Source organism: Marmota monax, unplaced genomic scaffold (assembly GCF_021218885.2).
Source record: "Marmota monax isolate L192 unplaced genomic scaffold, Marmota_monax_Labrador192_F-V1.1 WCK01_AAM20220418_F8-fsc00101, whole genome shotgun sequence".
NCBI lineage: Eukaryota > Metazoa > Chordata > Mammalia > Rodentia > Sciuridae > Marmota > Marmota monax.
In genome coordinates this window covers 5,910,892-5,925,139 of record NW_026692786.1, presented here as the reverse complement: position 1 = coordinate 5,925,139, position 14,248 = coordinate 5,910,892, and the positions used below count along the sequence as shown (strand labels likewise).

The window sequence follows — 14,248 nt, the reverse complement described above, 5'->3', positions numbered from 1 at the left end:
TGTACCGCACTGGCAGGCCACTGGGCCTGACCCGCCAGGCTGTCACAGGTCTGTTTACCTTGCAAGCGCGAACGGCGGCTCTGCCCTGCCCCTCCTACCACGCCCATGTACCACTGGGTCGCGGGTCTGCCCACCTTGCGGGTGCGGGTGGCGGCTCAGCTCCGCCCCCTCTCCATTTGGGGTCACGCGGTCACCACGCTGGCGAGCCGCTGGGCCTGCTCCGGGCGCTGGCGGCGGCCCGGCTCCTCCCCTCTGGCTCGACGACAAATTGAGGAGACTCGGGTGTCTGTGCCTCACCCTCCCTACCAGGAGACCAACTGTTTATGTCGCCGCTGGTATTGATGAAGTTCTCTCCTCCGCCGCTTTCTGATGACATCAGATCTCTGCCATGTTGGTATCCTATGCGAATGGCAGCATTTCGTTCCCCTTGCCGGGCAACCAAAGCAACGGGTGAGTCCTGACCGGCCCTCAGCAGGACCCGGACCGAGAAGCAGTTTCCGCGGGCTCCTAGCCCCGGGCCAGGGAAGTTCCGGGAGCCGGAACTCGGCCGCTCCGTGCTCAGTGTAAGCTCCTATAAGTGTAGGCTCCAAGAAGCAGTCCCCGCGGGCTCAGTTCCGGGAGCCGGAATTCGGCCGCTTAGTGCTTGGTGTATGCTCTGATAGGAGCAGGGTCCAAGAAGCAGCCTCCGCAGGCTCCGCAGCCCTGGGCCAGGGCGGTTCCGGGACGGTTCCGGGAGCCGGAACTCGGCCGCCCCGCGCTCGGTGTTCGCTCCAATAAGATCAGGTTCTAAGAAGCACCCAGGCACTGAACCCTAGCAATCTGTCTGCAAGCCGCAGGCGAATTGCAGCCTGAAATTACCTGTTCTATGGCTGAATGAGCTGCGGTCCGTCGAAAACAGGGATGGTGACGTCAGCTTTCCAACATGGTGGCTGCTGGCCTCCTCTGTGGTCTGACCGGTGTGGAGAACCGAGATGGACCGCTTCCTTCCCCCGTCTCGAACCCAGAATTCAGCCCTGAGTACGGTGCTTGCACGGCTGGCAGAAACTGCAGCGCTGTATCCCTGCGTCGCTATCTCCTCGTTTCCCAGCGCGCGCTGCAGACTCTAGCCGTGGGGCGGTTTGCTGAATAAGCAGTGTTACCCTCCGTGCGACAAACCTCTCGTGTTTGAGTCCCCGTAGCCGATCCTCGTGCGATGGAAATCCTTCCTCCAGGTTCCGGAGCACCCCACTATTGCTGGAAATTCCTAACAAGATATCCTTTAGCCGTCCTGACTTGTCATACTCCCACACAGTGAAGCAGCACACGGGGGCAATGCACTCCCCTCGCAGCCATCTTCCTTCCCCTCTCCTGTTAACAGTAATCTTAACGTATGTCAGGTGATATCTCATTGGGATTTTGATTTGCATTTCTTTGGTCATTAGTGATTTGGAGAATCTTTTCATACACCTACTGGCCATTCGTATGTCTTCTCTTGAGAAAGTCTATTCGCAAAGTCCTTTGCCCTTTTACAAATCAGTTATTTGCTTCTTTTGTTGTTTAGTTATATAAGTTCCTTTTATATTTTGGGTATAAGAATTGCAGATATTTTCTCCCATTCACCTTTACATTTTATTGATTATTTCCTTTGCTGTGGTTTCATGCAGTTCTCCTTGTTTACTTTTGCTTCTGTTGACTGTGCTTTGGGTATCATATCACAATATCTTTAACACAACAGCAAGTGTACCCACTATCAAAAAGAATAAAATGATAAATGCAATTACATTAAAGTTGTAAGACTTCCATGAGCCAAAGATATCATTAACAAAGTTAAAAGACAAGTCATAACTTAGAACTGTGCATCCGAAACATGTAACCAACATCTTGCTAGTATTGAGACTATGTAAAGAACTCCTACAAAACAGTTGGAAACAAATAGTTTAATAGTCAAATTCACGAAAGTTGAACCCCTAATGAACTGCCAGCAAACTTCCAGCTGATTGTGCCCAGCCAGACTGCGGCAATGAACCATAAGCATATTAATTACTGCCAAGTTTCACTTATATTTAGAAAAAATGCTAATCAAAATGAGAAGCAGTTCACATCAGAGCATATCACCAGACTAGTTAAAAATTTTAAATCTAGAAATACCAAGTGGTGGTTGTACTTGTAACTGTCAAGAAATAAAAACATTCATAAATTATTGGTGGGGATTTAAATGGATACAATAATTTGGCAAACAAGACTAACGTTGAAAGTAGGCACACCTGATGTTTCAGCAATTTAATTTCCGGCTGTATATTGAAGAGGAACATAGCAAACAAATTCAAGAAGACCTGATCAAGACATACATTACTACAAGATAAAATATATTTAAAAAGGAATAAATAAATTACTGTGTTCTATACATAAAATTGAATACAACCCCATCAGGAAAATGAACAACCTGAATGTATACATCTCAACATCTCCCTTTGAGGGATAAATTCCAAACATATAACATTTCATTTAAAAAAAATAGTAAAGTGCCCCAGTCACTGAGCCACCCAGGACTCAGCAGCCTCCTAGCTTCCCGAACGCTCCATTCCTCTGCCAGCATTCTCCCACAGCAGACTTCGGCCAGCTGTTTTCACCAAGGGAAAGGAATCATATCTTATATCCGCTATGCAGAACTTCCACTCTCTTTTTTTTTATTATTGATTTTTTAAAAAAATAAACAAATGACAGCAGAATGCATTACAATTCTTATTACACGTATACAGCACAATTTTTCATATCTCTGGTTATATATAGTATATATATATATATATATATATATATATATATATTGACACCAATTCGTGTCTTCATACATGTACTTTGGGTAATGATGTCTATCACATTCCACCTGACTCAAAGAGGGGTAGGGAGGGGGTGCATGGGAGGAATAGATGAATTCTAGATAGGGCAGAGGGGTGGGAGAGAAAAGGAGGGGACAGGGGATTAGCAAGGATGGTGGAATGTGATAGAACTTCCACTCTTTCAACCCTTCTGCTGATGCAAGTAAGGATGCTGACTTGCTTCCTGCCAGCTCTGAGGATTATATCCATATAAAAAAAATTCAACAAATGGCAGGAAGATCCTTACTACTTACTGACCAAGGGATCGCTTATTATTACAATAAAAAGAAATTAGTGCTGGGTGCAGTGGCTCACCCTGGCACGCCTGTAATCCCCAGCAGCTCAGCTCCAGAGGCTGAGGCAGGAGGATCGCAAGTTCAAAGCCAGCCCCAGCAATTTAGGGAGACCCTAAGAAACTTAAAGATACTCTGTCTCAAAATAAAAAATAAAAAGAGCCTGGGATGTATCTGAGAGATTAAGCACCTCTGGGTTCAATCCCCAATACCAAAAAGAAAGAAAGAAACTAGTGAAAGTGTTCAAAAATAAATTTGCCTGCAATGGTAATATATAATTGACCATCCAGAATATGGAGAAGTAATTCAGCTACAGGGTGACCAGCACAAGAATATGTGCCAGCTCCTGGTAGAGATTGGACTGGCTAAGGACCATCACCTGAAGGTTCTAAGTGCTATGGATCACTGAAATGTCAGTGAGAATTTCCTTGCAATGAGTTGACTTTCCCTTCTGTCCCTTGTCACAAGTGTAAAAACCTCACGGCTTGCATAATGTAACCATGTGGGGTTCACTTTTAACTTGGACTAGAGTAACTCCTTCCTGCCATAAACTGAAAAGATCTATGCAAAAGAAATAAAACTTTAAATTGAAATTAAAATTTTTTTAAAATCCAATAAAGTGACAGATCCATATGTATTACATAACACCATTTCCACAAAGTGTGGGATCACAAACAGCAATTTTATAAATTGCTCGTGGATACATATTCATGAGGAAAAAGTATAAAAGCTTGATAAGGAAGTATGTGCTCCATTGCAGGGAGTGGCCCTGGTAACGATGTAGTAAGAAGGGCTTCGAAACTATCTGCAACCATTTTCCTTAAAAAAAGGAACAGGAGAGAAGGAGAGAGGAAGGGAGGGAAGGAAAAGAGACCCAAAGACGAATGGATGATGGGAACATGAGTTATTGCTATATTTTCTCCCACATATTGTTTTGTTTTTGTTTGAATTATAACAAAAAAAATATTTAAAAGGAGAAAGGAAGGAGAGAAAGAAGGAAGGAGGGAAGGAAGAAGTCTAAATAGAGATTCACCATAATGAGAGCTACTACCTCAGGGTAGGGCATTATAGAAGATCATATTCTTTTATTTACATTTTTTTTACATTCTCCAAATTATCCAGAGTAAACATGGAGGACGATTTTTGTAAGCTGAACAAAAACAATAAATGCTCTTTTTAAAAGCACCCTGCTAAGCTGTTGTGATTTAAAAGCCTGTATTGTGGGAGAGACGTTGATATTTTGGACATCCAGGCTGGCTCCCAGAGCACCATGTCCAAGACAGGTTTCTGGGGGAACTGATAAGGGAAAGAGTAAATTTAAATTTCAGTATCAGTACCACTACCTCAGGCCTCAGGAGGTGAGAGCTCCAGGAGACTCCATCCCTCTGCCAGCCTCCCAGACAACAGGGCTGCAGCAAGAGATAAAATCCAGCATTGTTCTCTCCGAAAGTCGTTCTTGGAAAAATCAGGGTGACTGTCCCAATAGCCAGATTATCATAGGGCAAGTCCCCTTGATGCCCTTGAAGACGTGAACAGGAATTCCCTAAAATGCCTAATATATCAGCATGGTTCTATGTGCTTCGTGTGGGCACCCTGCTCAATAACTTAAAAAGCTCATCCCCAGCAGCTTCTACATTTATTCCTTAAAACAGCTCCGGGAAGTCTTATGGGTCTTGTCTTCGTTTCACAGTGAAAAAAATTAGAAGTTAATTAACTTGAACAGGGCCTCCCAACTAATATGCAGGGTAGAGTCAATCCCCTCAGAGGGCACAAGGTGAATGCTAGGCCAAGGAGAGAAATAATATTGGATGTAAGAGTACAGCATTCCCCAAAGAGAGCAGTCCCAAGTGTAGGCATGGGAAATGATCTATTTGGAGAGCAGATTCAGCATCCTGGGCTCTGACAGAGTTCTCCAATCCGGCTCAGGCGATGGGGGTTCCTGTAAGTAAGAGAAGCTGCCAGATTCATTGTGCCACCCCATCCTCCCACTTCCCATTTCCCAGGCTTAATTATCAAGCACTTAATGTTAATATATGAGAAGTTTAAGTACCTAAGAAAGAGCTAAATGAATGGGAATGAGAAAAATCCCCGTGTTTTCTTCCATCAGTCTTTCTGATTGCTCTTAACTCTATTTCCTGGACAGGATCTGTTGCAGTCAAGCTCCAGACTAGTCATTTTTTACCACCATCAGAAAAAACACACAGTACTTAGAGCAGCAGGGGCCCTCTTAAGATCTAAGCAGGAGGCAACCCATAGGGCAACTATTCCCAAAAAAAAATGGGAAATGGCTCTGGTAGGCCCTGCAGGTTTCTGAACACCAACCAAACCTCTGAGCTCCCAGGAGGGAGAGGAGGAAGACTGGAACTTTCTGGCCAGTCTCCTGACTTTCTCCCCTGGACCCCTGGATTACCAACCCCAAGCCTTAGCCCAGATCCCACACCTGGCAACTTCTTCGCCTACCCCATGGGGCAATTTCCAGAAAAACATAGAACTCCCTGTTTCTATATAAAAACGCCCAAATTTCTTAATAGTTGCAATTAATTTTAAAAGACTCTAAATACTCTCTGGAGAAAATCATACAAGTCTGTATGTTGTATTTGGCCTCTGGGCTACCATTTGGTCTATGGGCTGGCTAGCAGCTTGTTTGAATGATACAATAAAATAATCACAACGATTGCAATGATAGAAAACAACTCTTATTTATCATGCCCTTACTGCATGCCGGACAGCCCTTGCTAAAGCCACTGACATGAGCTTATGCTAAACAAACTCAATGAGATAGGGTTGCAGGTGATTTTTCATGCCCTTGGCCCATTCTGGTACCAGCAACCACTATGGTGGCAGGTCCATATGTGCAGACAGCAGTCCACCCTAAGGGCTTGCCTAACCTTCCACACTCTAACCACTAGAATTCCTTCCTTCCAAGGATGGAGGATGCTTCCAACCTGAGAGCTGGGCCCAGGTGGAGGACACCCACCCAGAAACAGGGACACCTGGTGGCAACCCTCAGCCCAAAGAGGATAGGTATCACTGGACAAATACTTCAAATGGTGCCCCTTAGAGGGACAATTCTGGGAGACATTCTGTCTGCTACCTCAGAAGAGTGAGCCCCTGTTGCCCTCAACAATGCCCGCTTGACAATGCCATGTTTACTTGCCTTTCCTCCTCCTCCATCCTACCCAACACTGCTTTCACTTCTGCCTACAGTCATCACCTCCCCATTAAATTGCCTGCACCCAAGTTCTCTAGTCAGCCTCTGCTTCCAGAGGATCCCAAATTAAAACAGACAGATTGCAGATAAGGGCAGAGAAGCACAGAGAGGTTAAAGAACTGGCCCAGGGCTGCTCAGCTGATAAAGGGACAGACTGGAATGGAATAAGGACTGGCTGACCCTCACTTCCTACTCTTAAACAGTGCCCTGCCACCTACTTAGGGAAACCAGTCTGTCCCTCCCAGATTCTGATCAGTTACTGCCCTCTGATCCGAACCTCTCAATGAGTCCAGGGGAAAGTATGCCACAAATGTCACCACCTGCCCAAAACACACAAGTGTCTACCCTGGAACCAGGCAAAGTTGCTCCATGATATACCACAGATGGTCCCAAGAAAAGTCCAGTAGACCATCCCTCCCCACCCTCAATAATATGAGCTCAGGACACTGCCTTAGTTACCCTCAGGAAGGGTCAGCACAGCTGAGGGGCCTTTGAGTGCCCCCTAGAGGCTAAGAATAGCCCTTCCCTCTACCAGTGCAAAAGTGGAGAGGAGCCACCCCTCCTGAGTACCCCCAGGAGTCTGAGATCAACAGAAGGCACAAAAACAAGTTGAAGGAGTTCCAGGGGTTCTGCCATTCCCAGGCCCCAGAGCATTACCCTTTTTATCAAGTGGGAGGGAGGAGTTTGGGACCATCCACCACCTGATATGCTCAGGGCGGACCAGGAGGAAGTCAGGAGGTTCCTGGTACTAAAGAAGTCACATGTGTGAGGTTTGCCTCTCCAACATGCAGCCAGCACTGGGGGTCAGGGCCTCAGACCCCTCCTCCTTGTAGGGGTCTCCTCTCCCAGGAGAGTGGACTCAGGCCAAGACTCTGGGTCTGGCTGCAGCATCGACTCTGTCACCCTCTGTGGGTGTTGAGCCCATAGGGTCCTTTCCTAGTTCTCAGTTTATCATGCCTGCACACTGGGACAGTGAGGAGAAGCCCATCCAAGGGTCCTGGGACTCACAGGAAGGACAAACCAGCTTCGCCAGGAAACAGGGTCCCTCAGAACAAGAAGTCCTAGGCATGAGCCCTGAGCTTGTCTTCAAGTGCTCACCAAACCACTCCTTGACCCATGCCCAAGACGGACCCACTGACGGACCCCAGCTCCAGCTCCTGCTGTGAAGATTTAGGGGCCACATGAAAGCAGGAAAATCATGGCATCTGCCTGCGAATGAAGCAACCATACTCCTCAGGGAGAAGTCGTTCCTGCTCAGCCCCTGAGGCTGCCTCTTCTCACACAGACCCAGCTTCGCGGCCTCAGTGAGGTTTTAAGAGTGAACAGATCCCCCAAGCTCAGCATCTCAGAGGACAGGAGGAGGTCACAGTCATGGGCCCCCATCCTCGCACTCCTTACACAACTGCAGCAAAGTAGAGCTGTTCCCAATCACACTGGTCCACGTGCTGAGTGGCAGATGACCTCAACACTCTTTCCCCACAGGGATGGTGAGCCAGGAGGCGCGTCTCTTCACAGCCACGGGCATGTGGCCAACCACAGTACACTGCCCTCAGGGTCCCAAATGTAGCCACTGACCTCAGTTCAGGAGAGAAGCCAGCCCAACCCTCACCCTCTGCCTACCTTAGCATCCCCTGCGGTAGCCCCATAGAACTTTTAGTCCCCTTGTAATCCTCCCCCAAATCTGACCTCCTTTGGGATCCTGACCCTGGAGCAGAGGTGCCATCCTTTTCAGCTGTGTCTGACTTTTCCACCAGAGGAACAGGAGGGATGTGGGAAAATATGGAAGAGCCCAAGGCCCTCACAGGAGCCAGCACTCTTCGTTACTTGGACTAAAATCCCATGTGTTTCCCTCTGGCCTGGAACTCTATTATAAATAAACGGTTTCCTCCCTCATTACCTTAGTCATGGTAGAGGAAGGACAGCACCTGGAGTCCAGATAAAAGGAAGGGTCATTGGAAATCCATCCACTCACATCCACCCTGATGCAGGCCCCTTGACTGCTCAGGGCCACTGTGCTGTGCCCATTTGCTGGTGAGGAACTTGAGCCTGAGCAAGCCAGGCCTGGAGTCCAGTCTCCTGACACCACACCCTTCATCTCTGCATCCCACGTGCTCCTGGACAGCACCTTGCTGTCCACACATCCATTCCACAAGAGCACAAAGCCCAGGCCTTCCTGCTGAAGTTGTCTGGAACATCCATGACCTCTAGACAGGACTCTGGGTCAAGGGCTCCTTGGGGTCACAAAGAGCTCATACTTCACAGACCCCTCTCACAGGCCCAGAAATGCAGGCGTGGTGGTCTCCAGCCTGGAATTCTCCTCCATGGGGCCCAGGAGAAGGTAGGGCCACCCAAGGAGGAGCATCAGAAAGTAGCTGAAGGAACAATGTGAAAAAGTGGCATAGGATACACACTCATAGTACCAATGACAAGTTCCTGGTTTTGACACAGTGATGAAGATACATGATATGTAACCATGGAGGCAACTGGGTGACGTTACAGGACCTCTCTTACTACCTCTGTCGCTGCCTGTCAATTTATAATTATAATCAAAATTAAAAAGTGACTTTAAAAGTACTTATAGGGAAGTAAGAATGTACAGATGTCTCCAAGGGATCGGTGACATCTTCAGGAATGGCTGTTCCAAAGCCACCCTGCCCCCCACAGGGCTTAACACCCAGCACACCCAGCCTGGCTGTACTCTGCCTACAGTTTGCAGAGTTAACCCCCAGGAGAAGTTCGGCACCTCGATATGAGTGGGAGAGACCCTGATTTATTTCCTGGGCTGGGAAAAAACCTTGGAGGTGCTGCAGGGACTTTCGGGAGGAGAACAGGGGAAACGATTAAATGTCAGGGTGTTTCATTGACTGAGGCTGCAGCAGCCCGATTTACTGTTCCAGGAAGGACCCAACAGGGCCATGATAAACTGAGGGTAGGAGGTGACCAGGAGAGGGTGTGGAGACAGCCTAGCAGCAGTGGAGATTTGTGAAAATGGCTTGAAATGGGGGGGGAAAAAGTCTCTAGTAAAAATATACTAAAATAATTCCCAACAGCCCATTTCTTTCCCCTCTGTGTTCCCCCAGGAACAGTCCCACAGGTCATTATGAAATCTAGGGAAAGAGAAATTACAGTGGGCTCCCCACCTCCCCAGGGCCATCAGTGCAGTGGGCTGGGGAAACGGACGCCAAGGGCCATCTACCAGCAGAGCCTCTGGTATACTACCTGCCGTCCTAAGCCCTTTCTGCATGGTACCCTGTGTGTGGCCCACATCAACGCTCTGAAGGAGGACCCTGAGGAAACTGAGGCTAAGAGAAGTGAGGAGCTCTTTCAAGATTCCAGGAGCAGGTCTATCTGATCCCAAACTGATTATTTGAAATTCTGTATCTGGCTACCCCCTAGCAGTAACAAAGGTGGCCCAGGATGGGGACACATTCCTTTGGGCCTATTGGTGCCTCCATGTCAGAAAGGATACACGGGCGAGGAATGTAGGCAACCCACCCCCACAAAGCCCAAGAGGCTTTCTCTGCCATTACTCAGAGCCCCTGGATGTCCCCACTTTCCAAAGTCCCATCTCAGCTACTATCACATTTGATCCTGAGAAGAAGAATCAATCTTTCCAGGCCCACTTTGCAGATGATGAAGCTAAGGCCAAGGATAGCGTTAACTGGCCAAAGGCTCACAGCAGAACGGATATTACCAGGCCCTCCAACTCTGAAAATGGAGAGGCTTTGCAGAAAAGAGGTGTAGGGAGAATTCCCATGAGACCTGGTAAGAGAGAAAGTAGATTAGGTCTTCCTCTTACAGCCCCAGGCTACAGGTAGAAGAGGAAGGAAAAGCCTGATCTGAGCCCAGGAGGGCTCCAGGAGCACCCGTCTCCTCTCTGGCCTTCGTGTGTACCACTGCAGCATGCCATTATATTAGCTGTGCTCCTGACCTTACGGGGCTGCCAGCTGACTCCACGAGACAGTGGGAGCAGGGAGGAGTCCAAAGGCCTCTCCTGGACCTTCACCCACTGAGCATCTACCTTTTCCCCTCCACGGGGCCAGGAGTTCAGAGAGGGCAGTGGACTAGGAGAAGCAAGACAGCCCCAGCCCATAGGCCTGGGCACAGGGACCTGTTTCTCCAGGACCACTGGCTGGCTATGTCCTCTTTCCACACCCACAAACCCTCTACCAGTGTCGTGAATGCTGGACCAGGCATCCTGCTGGGACTTGTGCCTGACTCCCACCTTCAGAGCAGGTTTTCCAGAGCAGATTGAAGGCCTTGGCCCAGTCAGACTGGCCTAGGCAGGACCCACTAAGACAAAGTCAGGTTCTATAGAAACCGATTCTCTATCAGAAGACTGCCTGGTAGAGCTGAAAGGCATTGCCAGAAGGGCCCTGGTGACCACCCAGATGTACCTGAAAATGCATGCAGTAGGTGTCAGAGCCCCAGTCATCCTCTCGGGAAGGAGTCCAGTATCATCCCACCTCCAGTGATGTCTATTCTTAGCAGGGTGCAAGAAGCAGCCCCAAGAGAGGCATAGTGTGGGAGCAGAGGGACCATTCAGACTGGGATGGGGTAGGGACATTCTTCCTTATTCATGCCTTCCCTAAATCCCCCTGCATCCTGTCAAGTCTGCGCTCCTATTCCCAATTCACACATGGCCACAATGGTGAAAGGGCAGCTAGAGCCAGGGTTCAAGTCCGTGTCGTACATCTCCTGAATGCTTTTGCCACACAGGACTGCAAGGAATGAAGGATGACAGGCCCATGCTCTGGTCAGTCCAACACCATGGGCCTGCAGAACCCAAAACCCTCTCCAAACCCACCTGGTCTGCTGGCAGAATGAGTTAGCAAAAAACAAAATGCACAAAAATATGGAAAACCTGACTAGAAATTAATAAATTTGATTTCTTGGAGGAAATATACATACTTCTCCAGCACCCCATCATAGGTTTAAAAAATATATATATTTTTGACAACAAAAATAACCTCCATAATTTCCAAAATTATATAAAATCATATGCACCACATTCTTTTATCACAATACAATAAAACTAGAAGTGATAATAAATACTTAATTTTTAAAACCTAATAAAGATTTTTAATTTTAAAAATTTACAAGTCTTTTACAAAACTATTGGATTGCATAAAATTTGCATGCCTTTAAGAGAAGAACACAAAGAAAATGAGATATATACACAATAGAGTACTATTCAGCCATAAGGAGGAATGAAATCCTGTAATCTGCAAGAAAATGGATGAAACTGGGGATCAGTGAGTTAACTGGAATATGACAAATTCAGAAAGACAAGTCTTGCATTTTTTTCTTTCATACGTGGAATCTAAAAAAATCAAAAAAAAAATGACATTAAAAGTTGAAAAAAAAGACATGAAAATAGAAAGGGAATTTTTAGGGAAGGGGAAGGAGACTAGGGAGGTGGGGGAGAGGGTGATAAGAGAGAGCAGTAGGGAGAAGGAATCCAATAAAGACACAGCATATACATGCACACAAATGTCACAATGAAACCCATTAATCTGTACAACTAATATATGCTAATAATTTTTTGAAAACATGAAAATTAGAAAAAAGAACAGAACAATGATCCATTCATATTACAGCAAAGCTTCCAAAAGTAGGTTCAAAGGAAAATGAATAACTTTCTTTGCTCTCATTACTAAACAAGAATAAAATCAAATGAGCTAAGTTATTGTTATGGTTTAGACATTAGGTGACCCCCAAAATGCTCATGTGTGAGGCAATGCAGGAAAGCTTAGAGGTAAATGAATGGGTTATGAGAGCCTTAATCTAATCAGTGCATAAATCCTCTGATAACTAGGTGGTGGCAGGTAGGGTGTGCCTGAAGAAGGTGGGTCAATGGGGGTGTGCTTTGGGGGTATATATTTTGTCTGTAGTGAGGGGAGTCTCTCCCCCGCCCTTCCTAGTGCCATGCTCTCAGCTATTTTCCTCCAACATACTCTCTGCCATGTTGTTCTGCCTCTGTCCAGCTCAGAGCTATGGCCACCTCTAAAACCATGAGCTTTAAAATAAACATGTCATCCTTAAAACTGTTGGTCTTAAAACTGTTGGTCTTGTCAGGTCTTTTAGTCACAGCAGCATAAAAGCTGGCTAAAACGGTCGTCAACTCAATAGGAGGAGAATTTTCCAGGTTCCTGCTTCATTTACACATGGACAGTTTGCACAAAAAAGGCAGTCAAGTTGCTTGTCAGTCTTTTTGTTGTTGTTGTTAATTTTTTTGTAGTTGTAGATTTACAGATTTTGTAGTTGTAGACTTAGACCTTTATTTCATTTGTTTATTTTTATGTGGTGCTGAGGATAGAACCCAGTGCCTCACACATGTTAGGCAAGCGCTCTGCCAACGAGCTACAACCCCAGCCCCGCTTGACAGTCTTGTAGAATGTTTTACTTCTAGACTCTGTTGAAATAAACACTGTAGGATATTTTCTTAAATAAAAATACTTCTTGTGTAAAACCATTTTCTATGTACAACTTCAATGCAAAAGTCACAACAGAACTTGTGAATGAGCATCATCGGCCTGGATTTAGAATGACCCACTGTGAGCAAATTCAGCCAGTGGGGAAAACCCGGATACATACAGCATATCTCTTTCTGTTCCCCTCCCCCCCTCTCTCTCTCTCTATCTTCCCATTTTTAAGTCCAGCTACCAGATTCACACATCGTGGCTTGTTAAAACCTACACAGATAATTTTGTAAGGTGAATTGATGATGATGATGTTAAGGTGAACTCACACAAGTAATTTGTGACAGCTAATTTTAGGAGCCAACTTGCCTGGATAAAGGGATACCTACACAACTGGTAAAGCATTATTTTTTGATGTATCTGAAGGTGTTTCCCGAGGATATTAGCATGTGAATCTGGGTGAACTAAGGGGGGAAGAACGGCCCTTACTATGGGTGGGCACCATCCAATTGACAGAGGGGCTGGGAAGAACAGAAACAGAAGAAAGATGAGTTGGCTTCTCTCCCAGAGCTGGGATATACTCTGCTCCTGTCCTTCAAATTCTCTAGTGTTTGGACTCCAAGATTTACACAAGAGACCCTCAAGATTCTCGCATCTTCTGCCTCCAGCTAAGAGTTACACCATTGTTTTCTCTGATGCTGAAGTCTTTGGGCTTCAACTGAGCCATGATCCCCACATCCCTGGCCAGTTGTGGGACCAAACTTCCATCATCAACTCAGCCAATGCTCGTTTCTCATATCTGTACATTAATTATAGTGCTTCTGTCTCTCTGGCAAATTCTGACTAAAAATTAATAATTGTTAAATACTAAAGTGGGTTTTTTTTAATGCCTCTGAGTAGAAAAGATCATGATGAGAACAAAAAAATTGAATCAGGTTCCAGAAAATATACAGTGGGTGTCTTTGAGAACATGCATTCATTTTGGTAAAGGATCTCACCAGCTCCAGAGCTGCCCCCAGCTGAGGGCTGGCCTCCCAACACTCTAGTCCTATCCTCAGGAATGCAGGGCAAGATGATTCCCTCACAGCTAGGACACCTGTCATGGTTTGGATATGAAGTGTCCCCAAAAAGCTCATGTGTGAGACATTGCAAGAACGTTCAGAGCTGAAATGATCTGATTATGAAAGTTTTAACCTAATCAATGGACGAATCCACTGATGTAGATTAACTGGATGGTAACTGCAGGCTGGTAGGGTGTGGCTGGGGGAGGTAGCCACTGGGGACTTTCAGGTTTATGTTTTGTCCCTGGTGCTCTGCTTCCTGATTGCCATGTCCCGAGCTGCTTTCCTTCTCCACACCCTTCCTCCACAATGTTCTGTCTCATCTTGTGCCCAGAGGAACGGAGTCAGCTGTCTATGGACTGAGACTCTGAAACTGTGAGTATCGAATAAACTTTTCCTCCTCTAA

At 46.4% G+C, this 14,248-nt stretch overlaps 1 long non-coding RNA gene across 3 annotated transcripts in view; it reads right to left on the bottom strand.

Moving 5' to 3' along the window:
- The window catches only part of LOC124095069 (uncharacterized), a 154,302-nt gene that overhangs the window by 106,764 nt on the left and 33,290 nt on the right, over nt 1-14,248 (bottom strand). The window lies entirely within an intron of this gene.